Below are 18,637 nucleotides of genomic sequence, written 5' to 3'. Positions count from 1 at the left end.
TAGAAGGAAAGTACTTGCTTAATTGTGTCTGAAGGCATGCAGTTCCCCTTCCATTTAGCACAATGACTTTGGGTTACATGGCTTAGATGAGTCTGTTAACTTATTTTAAAGTCCTTTGCATACTTTAGAAACTGTTTTTCTTGAATAAGGTTCTAAAGTAGATGTGTTTTATTCCAAATCTCATTCTTTAGAAGGTGTAAATAGAACATATTGGTTTAGTCAGGGAAACTTTGCAGAACACATCACAGTTAGGTTTATATTTTGACACTTTATTTCTTTAGATGTTAACTAGATCTTTACCTCACCACCCCTAACCCCCAGCAAGTATTAATTACTTGCTTACCTTTTCTTCTAACCTTTAATTTTAACCTAATTTTAGACACAAAAAAAGAATTTTCATATAACCTTCACCATATTCCCCCAAATATTAATATTTTACTATATTTGCTTTATTTTTTTCTCTCTTTCCATGTACATTTTTTCCTAACTATTTAAGAGTAAGTTGCAGATATAATTTCCTTTAACCTCAGTCCTTTAGTGTACCTTTCCTTAAAAAAAAAGTACTCTTCTTCAAAATCAGGAAATTAGCATTAATACGATATTGTTAGGTAATCTGCAGGCCTTGTTGTCCCAGTTGGCTTATCTGTGTATCCCCTTTATAGCAACAACAAAAACCCAACACCCCGAAACAAAACAAGACACTGCTCATGCAATGCCTTCAGTTGTTTTTCTTTGGTCTCCTATATCTTTAACAGTTCCTCAGTACTTGTCTGTGAGACATTGACATTTTTGAAGAGGCTAGGCTAGTTTTTCGTTTCGTTTTGTTTTTAAATAGAATACCTCTCATTTGAAGTTTGTCTGGTGTTTCCTAATGAATAGATCCACATTAATGCATTTTGGCAAGAATACCACAGATGTGATGCGGTTTTCTCAATGTGTCATTTAGGAGGCCGGAGATGTTGATGTGTCCTATTACTGGTGATGTTAACTTTGATCATTTAGTTAAGATGGATCCTGCCTGGTTTCTCCAAGATAAAGTTACTATTTTTCCTTTCCTTTCCTTTTTTTTTTTTTTTTAAACTGTTTTTCCTTTGTGAGTAATGTGTTTTCTGGGGAAATACATTGAGACTATGTAAATATCCTCTTGCTCCTTAAATTTTCACCTACGAGAATTCGGATTCATTGATGATCCTTTCCTGAATCACTTTTGCCAAATGAATATTTTCTAATTCCAACATTCCTTCTACATTTATTAGTTGACTTCCCCCTGTTAATTAATTGATAATCACTATGAATTTAGAGATCCTTATGTTGTCCAATGGGGTGGAATTTTTTCTAAATATTTATAAATCATTACTTATTTCCTTTACTCAAATTGTCCCATGTTCAACCAATGGAAGCCCTTTCAAGCTGGCTTATGTCTTTTTGACGTGTCTCCATTATTCTTTGAACACTTCTTTATTTCCTGGTACAACAAAGTAGTTCAGGTTCATCTTGTTTTGTTTTATTTTTTCTCCCTGCCCTGGATTCAGCTCCAGAGAACACTTAGTGGAAAACTGTATCTAGAAATTGAAATCTCAGTGCTGGGTGTACTCATAGTTATTGAGATATCGTTGCTTCCTAGGCCCTTGTAGCAAACGGGTGTATGTGTCTACCCTACACATCTATATATGTTTCTGTGTATCTCTGTCTATATTAAACCCATGAGTTTACACTGATACTTCCAATTCCCGTTTTAAACCACAGGAATTATTCTGTGCATTCCCCTTTTCATATTTGTAATTCGTTTCTCTAACAGGTGCTTTCTTAAGCTTCCTGATTGAAACTCTCCGAGCCATAGATTGATTTATGCAATTGAACTTGCATTTCTTCACACTCAAGTCCTCTTATTGACCCCGTATTTCCTTATTTGTACACTCCTAAAGCACCTAGAAAGTAGGTTCAAAGTTCTGAACCTATGCTTCTGTGAAAATGAAACCCATTACCTAGATCTAGTTCAACATTTCTTTAACATAACTTTTAAAAATTTGCCTGAACAAATATAGTACAAATACTTTGTTCAAAAGTTACATGGATTATGTAACCCCTTCAGTATAGTTATGTTATTAATTTGAAATACAGTTGGTTCATTTGATTCTCTGTATTTCATGTTACTCTCTCACCTCCCCATCTTTGTTGATTTTATTTATTGTCCTTTTTTTTTTTGGTGGTGGTGGTGGTGGTGGTGGTGGTGAGGCTATGTGAAACATTAACATGGTTGCCAAAGTCAAAAGGCATTCTCGGAGAAATGTCACCCCATTTTTTTTTTTTTTTGTTTTGCCTTCTTCTGATCCACCCCCCTGTAGAAGACCTATTCATTGTCTCTGCTTTATCCTGCTTATGCTGCTTTTTGCACAAATAACCATAGATATGTATATTTTCTTATTTCCCCTTCTTTCTCACGCAAAAGGTGCTATGGATGTTCTTTTGCATTTTGCTTTTTACACCCAAAAATATATTCTGGAAGCCATTCCCTCTTAGTTCATAGATATCTTTATTGTTTTTGTTTTTTACAGCTGCATAAAATTTTATTGTGAAGAGGCCACCTGTTTACTTTTATGGGGTTTCTTATATTTACACAGTACTTTGAGAGCAGTTGCCTCTGTTGCCTCATTCCACTCATGCTTCTCTCTCTACCTTTCCATTTAAGCGAGGTGCCTTTCTTAAGCTTCCTGATTGAAACTCTCCGAGCCATAGATTGATTTATCCAATTGAACTTGCATTTCTTCACCCTCAATTCCTTGTCCTGGTGAGTGGCACATTATTTATTTAAGTTGAAAATCTGAGTGTCCTGAACTCTTTCTCTCCTGCACCCTCATATTCTGTCTGTTCACACTTCATATCCATTTTCTCCTCTCTATTCCTACTACTGTTTTTACCTTCACTGAAATCCTCATGATTTCTCACCTGGATTGTTACATTAGAATTAACTATAGAGCAGTGGTACTAGGACAACATTTGAGTCACTTGGGAATTTCTTCACTCTAGACCTCTTGAATCAGAAACTCTAGGTTGGGGCTTAGCAATCTGTGTTTTAATCTGAGTGATTCTGGTACATCCAAAGTTTTAGAACCATGGATATTGAGTTTGTAATATTATAGAAGGAGGTTTTAAAGAAATTACGAGATACCAAAGTGGAGAAAAATGTAAACAAGCTGTGAAAAGTGGGAAACAATTTAACCAAGCTGACTCAGCCACAGGATGCTTCAGGAAAGGTGGAAAACTCATCCGTTTCCCTTCTGTTCGTTGTCTTTTTTTTTTTTTTTTTTTTTTTAATGTCCTGTGGGCACATAGTCTTTGGCTCAGGATTCTGGAACTCATAGGCTTTTTCCTTCCTGGATTCCAGCTTGCATAGAGAATGTTTATATATTTTTAAACTTTCATTTCTACTGTCCAATATAATACACATAGAGAAAAGTATAGGGAACACAGATGTTCAGCCTAATGAATTATTTTAAACTAGCATCCTAATTATGGCCACTCAGGTTAAAAAATAAAACACTGCTAGTGCCCAGAAGCCCATCAGGTGCTCCTTCCCAATCACAACCCCTCTCCTAAAAGTAACCACTGTCTTGACTTACAAAGTATTACTGCCTTGCTTTTTTTTTTTTTTTAAAGTTACATCCTCTAAGTATGCACTTTAAACACTTGCAGGTTACTTTGCCTATTTTTGAACTTTTTATATGGGCATACCTAATTTCATTGGGCTTCGCTTTATTATGCTTCACAAGTGTTTCATTTTTCTCAAATTGAAGGCAAGAGCCTCCACCAGCAAAAGGATTACAACTCTCTTTATTGCAAGACACCTTATTGTGGTGGTCTGGAACTAAACCCACAATATCTCCGAGGTATGCCTGTGAATAAAATCATATGGATATATTCTTAGTGTTTGGCTTCTTTAACTTAACATTACATTTGTAGATTTATCTATCTTGTTGCATACAGCTAATTTTGTCCATTTTTTTCTGCTTTGTAGTAATCTACTTCATGACTATACAATTTATTCACCCTTTCTGTTGCTGATGGACATTTCATTTGTTTCTAGGGTCTTCTGTGTTTTAGCTATGACATTCTTGTACATGCTCATGAATATATCTTACCTTAGACTACAATAGAGTAGAATTGCTGAGACATATGATATGCAGATCTTCAACTTTGTTAGATAACATCAAACTTTTCCAAAGTGGCAAAATCAATTAAATATTTCTATTTATTTTTGAGATATTATATTAACACTAAGCATGTTAAACCTGCTGATACTCATACTATAATTTCAGTACATTGCTAATGTCCGAGAGATAGAAGGCAGCTTAATGAAGAAATCTCCTTTGAAACGTCTTAGCTAACATTATCTTATTACTTTTTTTTTTAATTACTCTTTGAAGTGATAATATATGGATATGGTAAAAATTCAAAAATACAAAGGGGTATACAGTAGAAAGTAAGTATTCCTTTCATCCTTAGCCCACAGATATCCAGTTCCTCTTGGAATCAGCCACTGTTACCATTGATTCATTAATTTACTCAACAAATTTTTATTGAGTGCCACTTAAATACCCGGCACTGTTCTAATGTTTGGACACAGAGAGGTGAACAAAATAGGCAAAGATCTACTCCCATTTCTGGAGGCTTTCATTCTACTAGGGGTGATTAAAAGTAATAAAGATTCTTATATATCTTTTCAGAAATATTCTCTGCGTATATGGCATATTATGTTTATTCTTTTTGTCTTTTTATCTTTTACTAAATTTATTGAGGTGACATTGATTAATTAAATTATATAGGTTTCGAGTGTATAATTTTATAATACATCACTTGTATATTGCATTGTATGTTCTCCACCCTCTAATGTTTATTCTTAAACATAAATGTCACCTACTACATTACTGAATCTTGCTTTTTTCACATTATATCTTGAAAGCTAGTCTATATTAGTACATGAAAAGGCTGCCTCATTCTCTTTAGCAGCTGTATAATAAATAGTCCATTGTCTGGGGATTTTCAGGGAAAATTATGAAAGACTATGAAATGGACACAAAAGTTTACTGACTGTTTTATCTAGTATGTTCTTCCAGGTTATCTGCGCCTTTCGTTGTCTTTCAGTTATTTTATAACTCTAAAACTGATAGTTGATTCAGTTGATGCAGATGATTCTTGTCCATGGAAGCACAAATGGATTTTGTCCAATGGAATGCAGTTGAATGTTGTCCTGGGAATATTGATCAGCTTTGCATCTATTTGTAAAGCAATTTCAGCATTCCCGATAGCCCATATATATGTATGTGTGTTCTTTAACATCTCTGTGAACTGATTATAATATCTTACTGGATGCTCCATTAGAGTTAAATAAAATCTTTGACATGTTTTATAGTGTTTATATGTGTCATGATTTTACTTTTTAAACAAGCTACCTTTTAACAGATACGGTAAGTACCTTTTTGATGGACATTTCATTTCTTTATAAAGCAGTCCATACCAGTTTTAGACGGTTTTAATCACTAGGAAAATCCATGATATCATGAAGCAGTACTATGTGATGTTTTGCCATGGAAATTAATAGATTAGAGAGTTTTGATAATTTTCCCATCAAACGCGAGCTAGTCCCCTCCCTCAAGGAGCTTTTAGGAGGAAGAATAGAAATGATATCAGATGAAGAGTACAAGGACATTAAATAACCTACTGAGGGAAAGCTGAGTTTAGGTTCTCATAAGGATGGGAAAGAACTTCATTGACTTGGTTTCCTCACAGCATCTGCTTTTGCTCATAGGCCCCCTGGTCTGTGCTAGCTGCAGCAGAACTTGACTTTCTTCCTTGGGACGCTAGGTGCCATTGTTCTTGTTTTTAACCCTGGCTGTGTGACTAGTTAAGTCTTGGAGACTCAAATAAAATCCCCTGGCTCCAGTTAGCAGCAGAGTGGTTTTTCTGTTCTTACAGATGGTATTAGCAAAAGATTATAGTTGAGTCATATAGTTAGGGTGGGAGTGGAATTAGTAGTTACATTCAAAAGTCAGTACAAAATATAAATACCAAATACTGGCAAAATTTTCTTTAGAAGATCCTTTAATGCCTACAATGTACCATGTCAGGGTTTGCTTAATTTAGGCATGTTGCAAAATAAGCTAATTTGGATTATGAGAATTTAATGTTACCAGAAGTTTTATTTGACACCCCCAGTTTGTCTTAACATCTCACTTCATGAGTGCCACCATTACTAGGCATTTCTTGGCCTACTTCAAAAGCACCACAATGAGCAATCTTTGAAGTTATGTAATTGGTGGTTTGGTTAAGTTCTCTCTGATGGTACTTAATGTGCTACTCTGTAGTAATAATAATCTTGTGTGCAGTTGTTTTCATTGATTTATTTGCTCTCTTTACTGTTCTGTCATCCCTCCTTTAAAGGTTTAATTACCTAAATATTAGCATATGTACACTTTGTTAATTACTAAAACAGTTGTGTACTATTTATTTCAATGGTTATTTCTTTCGATATGGAGAAATAACCCACTGAGAGTTTTTAAAGGAAGGGTTAATTCACCTAATGAGAGATCCTCTAGACTACCACTTCTTTACCTTTCTGTGGTCAGTGTTTTTCTAGACCCTTTAAAATTAATTTTTTGATGCCTCCACTTATTTATCAATGATTGAGAAACTTCTAAAACCACTCATACATTCTGTTTCAGGCTTGATTACAGCAAGGAGCATATAGTCATTGAATGGAGTGGTGGGTAGTTATCACTATTTCTAACTTCTTAAATTCACATAAGTTAAATTTGAGTATAATGTGACTCCTTTATGGTAAGAATTTACCAATTCAGTTGGAATTGGGGAGGAAATTCCCAGGCAACTTTTCTTTCATCCATGCAAAGTTGTGCTGACCTGCTAGGTTATGTGAAGTGCTATGGGCACAAAGGAGAATCAGTTCTGTTCCTTGCCCACTAAGAATAATCTAGTGGGTGAGGTAGATGTGAAGCAGTTTTTTGTAATATTAAGTGGTAAATACTGTGATAGAAATGTATTCAGAAGACTATGAATACTTGGCCATCTATCAGTACTTCTGATGAGATCTTAAAAGCTCTCATGTTCAGAGAAGGCTTCCTGGTGAAGGTGACACCTCATTGGGCCTACAGAATAAGGCCTTGCCTGTGCAGGGGGTGAAGGGAATATGTATTTTTGGCAGAGAAATCGCAGTGTGTCAGGCTAAGTGGTTACTAAGTTTCATGTTGCTGAAGCATAAAGTGAGAAGCAGGGTATCTTAGACAGTAGGCTAGAGTGGTAAGCGAGGGTCAATTCAAGGAGGGCTGTGTATGCTCTGTGAACTTGTATACCAGGCCAGTGCCTGTAATGCCATTATTGTATTAATAACATATCACTAATAACTACCATTGTTAAGCACTTACTAAATGCCACAAACTATATTAAGTGCCTTATAGTTATCTCATTTAATCCTCTGGGGCATTTACATGTAAAAATATGGAGGTACAGAGAAGTTGACTGACTTGGGGTGTGCCATGATTATAATCATTTTTGATTGATTATTCTGCAAGCTGAATGGAGATGGAATTGAGGGGGACAAAATGGGAGCAGGAAGATAGTTGAGAAGCTGTTGAAGAAGTTGGGTGAGAGATGATTGAAACCTAAAGGAGAATAGAAGTTATTAGATTGACATAGGAGGGATGAATTAAGGAATATTTAGAAGGTGAAATTAGAAGACCTAATAGAATAGATAAGGTGAGGTCAGGAAGAAGAAAGAGTTAATAGAGAGTTACAGGTTTTTAGCTTGGGTTACTGCGTAGTGATACAGCATATTAAAATGAAGGAGGAGGATACATATTACAAGAAGATTAGTTGCTGTTGAATATGTTGATTTGAGGTGGTTTTGGGAACATGCAGTGGAATCTTGTTGTAGGCCTGTGACTCTGAAATTCAAAGGAGAGGTCTGGCTTACAGAAAGAGATTTAGAAGTTAAATAAAGTCACCAGGAAGGCATAGCCTTAGGAAACACAACTCTTAAGGAGACAGTAGTGAAAGAAGAGGTAAAAGGAGAACCAGGAGCTGAGAGTGTGCAGAGGCTAAGGAAATAGATTTTCAAGAAGGGCGTGTTCAAGAGTGTCATGTGCTGCAGAGAGATCCAAGAAGGTAAGGTTGGAAAAGAGAATTCTGGGTATTCCAATTATTATATGTGAAGCACAATGTTGAACAATTGACTCTAAACTGCATACTTTCAACTGTGGGAAGCTGGTTTGGACTCAGTCCAACAAGTTGAAAATCTTTGAATACTCTGAGGAGTGTAGACTCAGTTCCTGAGAGTTGAAGTCAGTTGTTTCCTCTGTAGTGTCCCAGTGAGTCCTTCTATTCTCAAATGAACTATAATTTGCGATAATTTGTTATTGATACAATACAAATTTCAGAAAATTGTCACCAAAGTACATCATCCTAAGAGATATTTTGGCAAAAAGAAAAAAAAAATGTGATGGGAGAAATTGGTGGAGGAAACCCTGGGAAGGAAAATAATAATTATGGAGTGGCAGTTAAGTGTCAGGCATTGTACTATGTCCTTTCATGTGTTTTATTGTATATTATTTTATTGCCTCCTTATAGCCACCCTAATGGGGATGGGGTTATCCCCATTTTCTAAATAAGTGAATGGAGATTCTATAGCTTTATCTTTCCTTATCCCAGGATCTGCCACTGATGGCTGTGACCTTGAATCTCAGTTTCCTCATCTGTAAAATTAGGAATCTGTGAATATTTATTAATAGTGTTGCTATTTGGTCATGAAAAAGGGCTGTTTAGGGAGTTCCACTTTCTATCTCCTGAATTAATAATTAATAGTAACATTGTCAGGTTGTTCAGACTAATTTATTTTTCCATCACAGAGTGAGTACCCATTATGTATGTGGGCTTAGAAGGCTATTGTAAAATAAATCAAGTAAATAGGCTTGGTGACAGGTTCTCCATCAGTTATTACAAGCCTTAGGCACATGGGCAAATAGCTACCTGCAAGGTTGTGTGATGATTTTAAAGTATGTTACAGGTTAAGTACTAAGTATTTTTATTAATTTAGAAAGTACTTTGGCATGTGGCCTTTAAAAATTATATTATTATATTATAAATCTTGATTAAGGCAACAAAATGTATTTACTATAGCTAACTTCACAGCTGGAATGAAATATTTTATAGTTTGTATAATGAGCCACTAGATGATGGTGATTCTCTGTTCACATCTGAAAAATAAGAGTTAGGAAATGAATTAGAAGCTTTAAACATCTATTTAATTGTGAAAATTAATTTTAAGGAACAATATTATGCGCCCAGTGAGTACTTAATAATTGCGGGGTGGGGGGTAGGAAATTATGAGGCTTTCAAACCTTCTTAAGTCCATTTTGGAAAAGGTTAGGATAAAAATGTAATTACAACGATGATAGATAAAGAAAAAATTGGTGAATACTAAGTTAATACTAAATTAAATATCCTCCCTATTCCGAGCCTCTGATCCTGGCACATAGAGGTTCTCAATGAATGTAGAGTCTCTCCTCAGGGCATTTTGAAAATTTAAAGGGCCATTTTTTTTGCCACTGTGGTTGAGATAATGTATTATTTTTATTTTCTTTTGATTTCTCCCTTGTATTACAGTATTTTTTAAACTGCTTAGTAGTTTCTAAATCTATGAATTTCAGAACAGTCAGGGGTATAACAAGACGTTTGTTATAAAAAGTGGGTTTTGGGTCTGATAGGATTGATGGCTATTGAATTAGTTTTCTATTAATGTGGAACAATTTATCTCAAACTTACAGATTAAAACAACAGTCATGTATTATCTCACAGTTACTGTAGGCCAGAAGTCCAGATACAGTATACCTGTATTGTTTGCTCAGGGTCTCACCTGGCTAAAATCAAGGTGTCTGCAGGGGCTATGATCTTGCCTGAGGGTCAAGATCCTCCACCACGTTCATTGGTGATTGGCAGAATTCCGTTCCTTGTGATCATATTACTGAGGTCCTCATGTTCGTGCTGGCTATCAGCTAGGAGTCACTCTCAGTTCCTAGAAGCCACCCTCAGGTCCTAACCACGTGGCCATCTCATAACATGGTAACTTCTTCAAACCCAGTAGGAAATCTCTCCAGTCAGCTATAGCAGAGTCTTATATAGGTGCCCTAATCACATGAGTGACTATCCACATTCACAAGTATTGCCCACACTGAAGGGGAGGGGATTATACAGGATGTGTAAGCTAGAGATGGAAATCATGGGGCCCTCTTGGAATTCTGCCTACTATAGCCACTAGTATCAAATCTTCATACCTACATCTCTTACGTAGGTCAGTGGATTTCAGTTATTTCAAACAGGATCACACTAGCTACTTTAAGCATTCCTATAGGTATCAAGTATTCCTGTGTGCCAGGTACTTTCCTGGGCACTGAGATGAACAGGACAGAGTCTTTGCTCCCATGGAGGTTATTTTCTAGTGATAAGCGTAGTGAAGATGATAAAATGGAGTAGAGGGTTAGAAGTAGGGGTGGAGGGTGGGTGTTCTTTTAGGTAGAGTGGTCAGGGGCAGAGACTTGAATGATGAGTAGCCAGTCGTGCTGACTCTAAGAATAGAACATTCCAGCAGAGGGAACGTAATTATAAGGACCCCGAGTTTAGGGATAAGCTCGTCTGTGTTTAAGGAACAGCAAGGCCAGGGTAACTGGAGCAGAATGTGCAGGAGAGAGAGGGAGAAGATAAGTTCAAGGAGGTGATTGGGTGACAGACATCTCATGCAGAGCCCTATAGGCTTTGGTAAAGGGTGTGATTTCTATTTAAAGTAAGATAGGAAGGCAATGAATGGTCTAAGCAATGGAGTGGCTGATCTGATTTACATTTTCAAAAGATCGGTGTTGAGAAATGGCCTCTAAGGTTGGGGAAATGTATAAATATAAAGAGACGAACTCTATGAAGGAAATGAATACAGTTATATGAGTGCAGATGACAAGGGACCCTACCTAGATTGCGATCAGGGAAGGATGCCTGAGGAAATGGCCCCTGAGTTGCACCTGGGGGATAGAAGGTGAAAAGAAAGGTGGTCCCAGCAAGGGAAACCTTATGCCAAGGTCAAGTGGCATAGGGTGTTTGTCAGGGAATGTTAGGGGAAATGACTGTGGAGTCCTATAGGAGCCACCGTCAATGAGCCTACTGAAATGTTTTTCCTGTTATTCTTTTAAGAGCCTTGGGAAGTCACGGAAGGGTTTTAAGTGGGGTGGGGGATATAGAGGAAAGGGTCAAGGGAAATGGTTCATCATCAGTTTTATAATTTGACAGATTTGGTCTGGGTGCTGTGTGGATGACAGTTTGCAGTGGAAGCAGGTAGATAAGTTAGGAGCTAAGTGATAATCCAAGTGAGAGACAAAGGCAGGGTGGACTAGGATAATAGCACAGAAGTTGCCAAGAAGTAAATCAGTTTGAGAACTCATTTAGGAGGTAAAATCAAAACACTTGCTGATGGATTATGTATGGAAAGTGAGGTTGAGGGAGGTGTCATTCTGATTTTCATAACTGGGCTCACTGAGCTGGGGCACACTGCATGCCAACAGATTTAGTGGGATGTAGAGAGTATGGAGTGAGTTTTGAAATACCTTTGAAGTAACCAAGCGGAGTTGTAAAGTAGGCAGTGGGATATTGGGGCTTGGAATTCATAGAAGTCTGTTAATATCAGTATGGTCTTTGGGTTAATTTTGAGGACTTAAATATGCCAGACACTGTATTCAGTTCTGGGTATATAAAGACGAGTAAATGTTCATTCAGTATTTGTTGAATTCCTACAGTATTCAACAATAACCACTGACCACTGTATCATGGTTATTGCCTTCTGGGAGCTTACCAACAAGACAAGGCAATAACAAAATCCAGTATAGTATAAAGGGAGCAGTGATAGAGGAATATGATATAAAAAGCAGGACCTGACCTAGATTGGCAATATCAGTGAAGGCTCTTGCTGAAGGGCATGAAACCTGTTCTGGGTCTTGAAAAAGGAGGCAAAATTAGCTGGACAAGTAGAATATAAGAAGTTCCAGTGGTAAGAGCCTGGCAATGAGAAAACGCAGTGACATCTCAGAAAAGCCACCAGTTCTAAATCCCTGGCTTTCATGATAGGCTGAACAAGCGCGATGGCAATGTCTGTGCTTTCCTTGGATGTTCTTATGGTGGTGGTACTCTAAAGTAGCCATTCTTGTTCTGCAGCCCTTTTCGAAAGAGGAGGGAAGAATATTCATAGCTGCAAGGGACTTCAGAGAATTTTCAGTAATTTCTTTTCATTTACAAATGAGGTTACCAGTAGAGCCGAAGAGGAGAGTTGACTTGCTCATACTTTGTCAGCAAGTCTATGTCTCCCAGGGTCCAGGCTAAGATTTTTACACTGCTACAGGAGCAGCAACACTCTTTTAATGTGTATTTCTACATTCTCTCTGACATGTTTATATGAAAAGAATTTCCTGTAAAAGTACCTAGGTGCTGCCATTGAATAATCAGGTCTCCATATGGGCTGTGTCTTTGGGAGCTGATGCCAGCCTAGAGTTAGTTCTTCAGCTGTATGTTCCTTAATGGATGTACCCCATCAAATTTAAATAAAGCATTCTCTCTGGACTGCCTGTATTTGTATCCTCTTTCCATCTTTCTGCCTGCTTGTGTCTTTGTCCTTTTTTCATCATGCAAATAGTAATAATAGTATAGTTGTTTTAGTAGTGAGAATAGTGGTTAATATTTATTGCACATTATGTTAGGAACCATGGTAATTACTTTTCCTCATTTAATTCTACCAACAGCCATCTGAGGTAGCATTTTATTATTACCACATTTTACAGAAGAGAAAGTGGAGGTTAAGAAAGAGGTTAAATAATTTATCAAAGATTACATGGTAGTAAGTGGTTCTCTAAGATTCAAACTCAGGCAATGACTTTGCTATGACAATCTCTAAAGCGGTACTGTCCAATAGAAATGTAATGTGAGCTACAGATCAAACCGTATTTGTAATTAAAGTATTTCTAATAGCCATGCTGAAGAAAAAAATAGGTAGGATTAATTTTAAAGTATTTTTATTAAGTCCAGTATATCTAAAATATAATTTCAGCATCTCAATACGAAAAAAATAAATTAGATATTTTACTAAGTCTTTGAAATGCAATGTCTATATTATAATTACAGCAGATCTCAATTTGGAGTAGCCACATTTTAAATGCTCAGTAACCAGATGTGGTGAATGGCTACTGTTTTAGCCTATGCAGCTCTAAAGGGAGGAAAGTAGATGAAAGTTCTGACCATATTCTACTGCTAAAGAGCTTGTGAAAGGGGGTGAAGGGGGAGGACAAAGAAACCACTGAAAATCTGCAGAGGAGGCACACTGAAAGAGAAAAAGAGTAGTGATTCCTGGGTCTGACCCCAGTATGCAGGGTCTAGTGGAGAAGAGTTTTTTCTTATATTGCCCTGAAGCTAGTAAAGGTATCTTTTTTCTTTCCAAATTGAGATGTAGCAGTTTCCCACATTGTTACTCATAGTGGTTAGTTTCCGTAGTGACCCACTTTTTAAAGCAATTGGGAATAAATAGACATTTGGGGCTAGTCATCAAATACTGTAACATTGTTTCTGTGGGAAAAGGTTAAGAAATCTAAGGCTTATAAATAACTTGCTTTTGGAATGTCATCTTTTGTTAATTGTGGAAGGGGCGAGATTGGAGAGGAAATTGTGATGATCATTTGCTTGATGGTCTCTAAGTTACAGGTGTTACAGCAGAGGGAGAAGAGTAGTTAACTTTTGTTCATTTGTATTTATAGGTAATGTTCATTACCTATTACTTTTTCTTTCTGGAGGTCATCTGATAAGCCTTTGCCAATTGTTTGTTTAGTTGAATATTAGCAGAGAAGCAAATATCCCTAGAACTGAACCGTTTGCATCATTTTCTTGATGAACTTCCATTCTTAAACATTTGCTTCCCATAGGTCCCTTATAAAGAAAAACACAGGCTTATCCTAACACACTAAATAACATAGATGTATGGAAAGAATAGATAGTCCTATCCTTCCCGGTCTGAAAATTCAAGCCTTTGCACTGTCTAAAAGTGCATCAACAGGAGTTTTATATTTTTGTGAATGGAAAAATAGACTAATCACATATCAAAGTTTTACAGGATTGTTAACTCTCAGAATTATATTGTTAACATTTATTTACATACTTTTGAAGTATTTATAGACTTTATAATAGAAAAACGATAAATCACTAGATAGGAAAAAATGAAGAAAGGTGCTGCTTAAAAATTAGGTCGTTTTTAAAAAAAGTATTTGAAAAAAATGTTAGAAACATACAAAGTGTGATGTGAAAGTATAATCTTGGTTAGCAAAGTAGAAATTAGGAAATTAGGAAACCAAATACCTGCTGACTATTAGGGGGAATGAGAACTTCCTGATGAAAACACACAGTTATAAGTAGTTGAGAGATATTTTTAAGATGAGAACAAATATTTTTATAAACAGTTTTTGAGAACGACATAGACTCTAACATTTGTCTATAAGCTATGTTTAGATCATTTCATTTCAATGTAGCATTTATTATTGAATGCTGTCCTTGTGGGACACCAGGTAGAAAGGCCTAGTCATTGCTCTCCAGGAATTTGTGTTTTGGCTTATTTTTAAATAACTTTTAAAAACCTGTTTTTCACTAAAAATTTATTCACATCATTATCGGTTCATTTCTCCTCACATTGCTTCTCAATAAAGTACAACAACTTAGAGATCATCTATATCAGTGTTTTCGTCCTTTTTTTAAAGCTTCCTTTTGATAAACATAAATTCTCATTACTTTTTAAAATTTCCAGTTGTTAAAAGTTTTTGAAATATCATTTACATAAAAGATAATCAGTTCTCGTTTTAAAAGAAGGAGACCCTTAGAAGTACATTGAGTTTAAACGTAAAACTTCCCATTCATTTCCTTTCTTCCCTTCACTCTCACTCCCTTCCCTGGAGGTTACTGCTGTCCTTTTTTCCAGGTATATATTTATTTAATTAGTTCCGTAGATATTTAAGTATCTTCTTAAATATATACATTTACTCACATACACTTACATAAATGGATCCTATTGTACCAAGTCCTGTTCTTTTCACTTACTATGTTTTAGAGCCCAGGTCAGAATATTCAGATCCGTTCTGTTATTATTAATGGCTGTGCTGTATGGATGCATTATAATTTATTTTCCACTTGCCATATTGATGGACATTTAATCCCTCCACCTTTTTGAGTTTATAAGTAATGCCGAATTAATAACCTTACATATTCCTAGAAGCACAATTGCTGGGTTATAGGAAATGTATGTTTAAATTTGACAGCTTCTGCCAAATCTTCAAAAAGCTGAACCAGTTTATACTTACAGCAGTATATGAGATCATTATTTGCTATATATATAATTTAGTTAAAATAGAGTTTTAGTATTTACAGGGACCACAGAATGTAGCGGAATCCTTCCCGTCCCTTTTCCAAATTAGAAACTGTCTGGGGCTTGAAATGATTTGCCTAGATCTTATCCAGAAGAACTGTGACTTCTTCTCAGTCTCTGATCTATGTTTTCTTAGAGACATTTTAAAGACACATTTTATATAGCCAGGTTCTACTGTACTGTTCATTATTGTCTCTTCTCTGTTGTTACTCATAACAAACTTCCTTTTCAGTCTCAAATTTTCCGATAGTACCGCCAGACTCCTGCCCTTGCCATCTTGTCTGCATGGAACATCTTTCATTTAATACCCTTAATAAGCTACCCTCTTCCATTATTTAAAACCCACCTTTATCCACAAGATATATGGGTTACTTTAGATATACCCATATGTATAGCACAGAAAAAAACAAGTGTTTTATGAATCTTGTTTCTTCATCAGCAGCTGACCCTACCCTGTTGGCCAAGTAAAATATAAGCTTCATTTATAAACTCAGAGAAAGATATTTCTATTGACTGTAGGCATTTGTTTATTATATAGCATTTCTGCTACATTTGATCATTTTAGCAAGTAATGTGATGGCATTTCAACGAAATGAAATCTAGCTTAGTAATATTAAAAAATTATTAATCACTATTTTTTCTCTTAGATATAAGAAAGTATTGTGCTTTTAAAGTATAAAGAGATTCTGCTCCTCTTGTGTCAATGTAGTTATTCCTAAGGTACCTGCATTGTAGGCTTGTTTTGCTTATAAAGATGTGGTCTTAGTATCTTTTCTTGGTGGACTATAAGAATTTATGTCAGTGACATCCCAAGTTGATGCTGTAGCTGAGCTGGTCACATATCAAGATTATGACTTTAGGTAATTCTTTACCTAAAGTCATAATCTTGATATGTGACCAGGGTTCACATATCAGGAACAGGGATGAGCCTTGATGCATATTTTGATCATGATAAAAGAAATAGAATTTAATATTAGATGTGAATTAAATTTGGTCCATGAATGTTGTTCACAGCTGAGGATAGCAGTCTAATCATAAGCTCATCAATTATTCAGTAATATCTTGGGGGTGTTAGTGCCCAGAAGACAGAAGACCCTCCACTAGAGTTTTTATTCTAAAAGAAGGAGGGGGAAAAAACCTACATTGTTCCTTTTTTAAATGAGTTTTATTCCTCCACAGTGTAAGTGAAGTTTATATGTGCACCAGAAGAAGGTGAGAGGCATGCTGCATATTTGCTTATTCTTGGGAGTTTGTGGAACATTTGGGGTAAGGTTAAGTGTGGTTCCATAGTGTAGTGGTTAACATGTCTGCTTTACACGCAAAAGGCTCTGGGTTCGTGCCTCAGTGGAACCATGGTCCATGCATGCCACCCTGAACGAGCCCGACGTCTGATCTCAGATGCTAAGCAGGGTTGGGCCTGATTAGTACTTGCATGGGAGACCACCTAGGAAGACCAAGTGCTGTAGGCATAAATAGATATCTAGATAGATAGAGAACATGAAGGGGTGATCTTTTTCAGGAAAAGTCTGTTTTTTTTTAATCTTAAGAGGCGTGGGTTTCTCGAACTTATTGTCTAAGTTTTTCTGTTACTAAAATGAAAGTTATTTGCTTGATATGTGCCGTTCGTTTGCTCATTCTTAAGTATACACTATAGATTTTGATTTGGCTGAACACTTGACTTTGCCTATAGATTTGAATCAGTGGCTATTTGGACAGTAACACCTAGACTACATGAAGATGATTATCTCTGAGTTTTATTCTTTTTTTTAATTGGAGTATAGAATAGTATGTTGGAGGAATAAAGACAATGCTTACAGAACTAAAATTACATATTGAGCTTAAAAGGAATGGAAGAAAGACTAGTATAATTTGTAAACATTTCCTTTAGATTATGATCTAGAATGGCAACAGATAAACTTATAAATTAAGATTTTAGGTGGACTAATTTCTCAGAGTTGATCTTTTTTTTTATTTTGCAATTTCCCAGAAGTAGCCAAGATATTGGAGTTTAACAAACTGCATTAAAGTATGCACAGTGGAACATTTTTATAACATCTACAAATGAAAAGCCAATTTCCTTACACAGACAATAATGCACATGTTCACAGTAGCTTTGCTACAAAGAAATTAAATTGTTGCCATTGGTGATTCCACTGCTTTAATGAGAGTTTATACTATAATAACCTTTATTAATTAGGAAAATATAATTTAAATTTGGGCAAGAATATTACAGAACCATAAGTTGCCACCGAAAAAATTAAACAGAAATGGCTTGTCCTGTATTTTCAGATATTATTACAACTAATAACCTCTGCACTCTTGACTTTTTCATTGTTTTCTGGCTCTAGGTACATATATATTTTTCTGTTCCCAGCATACAGTTCATGTAGTTTTCAATGGACTTGGGACCAATAAGGCTGAGAACCTGAAAAAAGTTATATGAACTCTGAGACCTATTAAGTGATAGCCACTTTTTACAGTTGTAGTTCATGACTTGTTATTCCCAGAAGTCATCCCATCTTACAGAAGGTTGCCTTAGAAGGAATTACACAGTGGGACAAACAGGAGCTGAGGTGTCTGGATAACATAGGTCTTTGGGTAAACATTGAGAACTTAGGTTAATAAAATCTAATGATAAGGTTTTACTCCTTATGCTATTTTTTTAAACATTTTTATTTATTTATTATTTACCATTTTAAAATTTTTCTCCCTCCCGTCTCTCTTCCTCCTCCCCTCAGGTTACCACTAGTCCATTGTCCATGTCCATGAGTCTCTGTCTGTCCTGTTCATTTGTTGCTTTTAGGATTATATCCCACATATAAGTGATGTCATATAATTTTTCAACCTTATCTGTCTGGCTTATTTCTCTTAGTATGATTATTTCAGGGTCCATCTATGTTGTCACAAATGGCAGTATTTCATCTCTTCTTATAGCCGAGTGATATTCCATTGTATATATGTACCACAGCTTCTTTAGCCAATCATTTATCATAGGACACTTCACTGTCCTGGCCACTGTGAATAATGCTATGAGCATCGGTGTGCAAATATCTTTTCAGATATGAGTTTTCAAGTCTTTGGGGTAAATACCCAGTAGAGGGATTGCTAGATCATATGGTAGATCAATTCTTAGTTTTTTTG

At 35.9% G+C, this 18,637-nt stretch overlaps 1 protein-coding gene across 2 annotated transcripts in view; it reads left to right on the top strand.

Moving 5' to 3' along the window:
• BTBD9 (BTB domain containing 9) overlaps window positions 1-18,637 on the top strand; it is a 363,080-nt gene that overhangs the window by 8,971 nt on the left and 335,472 nt on the right. Inside the window, exon 1 of one of the 2 annotated variants that reach the window (XM_036217550.1) lies at window positions 2,267-2,788. The exons of the other annotated variant lie outside the window; for it this stretch is intronic. The gene's annotated coding sequence lies outside the window, so the exon portion shown is untranslated. Of the gene's footprint in view, window positions 1-2,266; window positions 2,789-18,637 lie in introns of those variants that run through there. 2 annotated transcript variants of the gene reach the window in all.

The sequence above is a fragment of the Rousettus aegyptiacus genome, unplaced genomic scaffold (assembly GCF_014176215.1).
Source record: "Rousettus aegyptiacus isolate mRouAeg1 unplaced genomic scaffold, mRouAeg1.p scaffold_m13_p_1, whole genome shotgun sequence".
NCBI lineage: Eukaryota > Metazoa > Chordata > Mammalia > Chiroptera > Pteropodidae > Rousettus > Rousettus aegyptiacus.
This window is presented reverse-complemented; position numbering and strand designations above follow the sequence as displayed.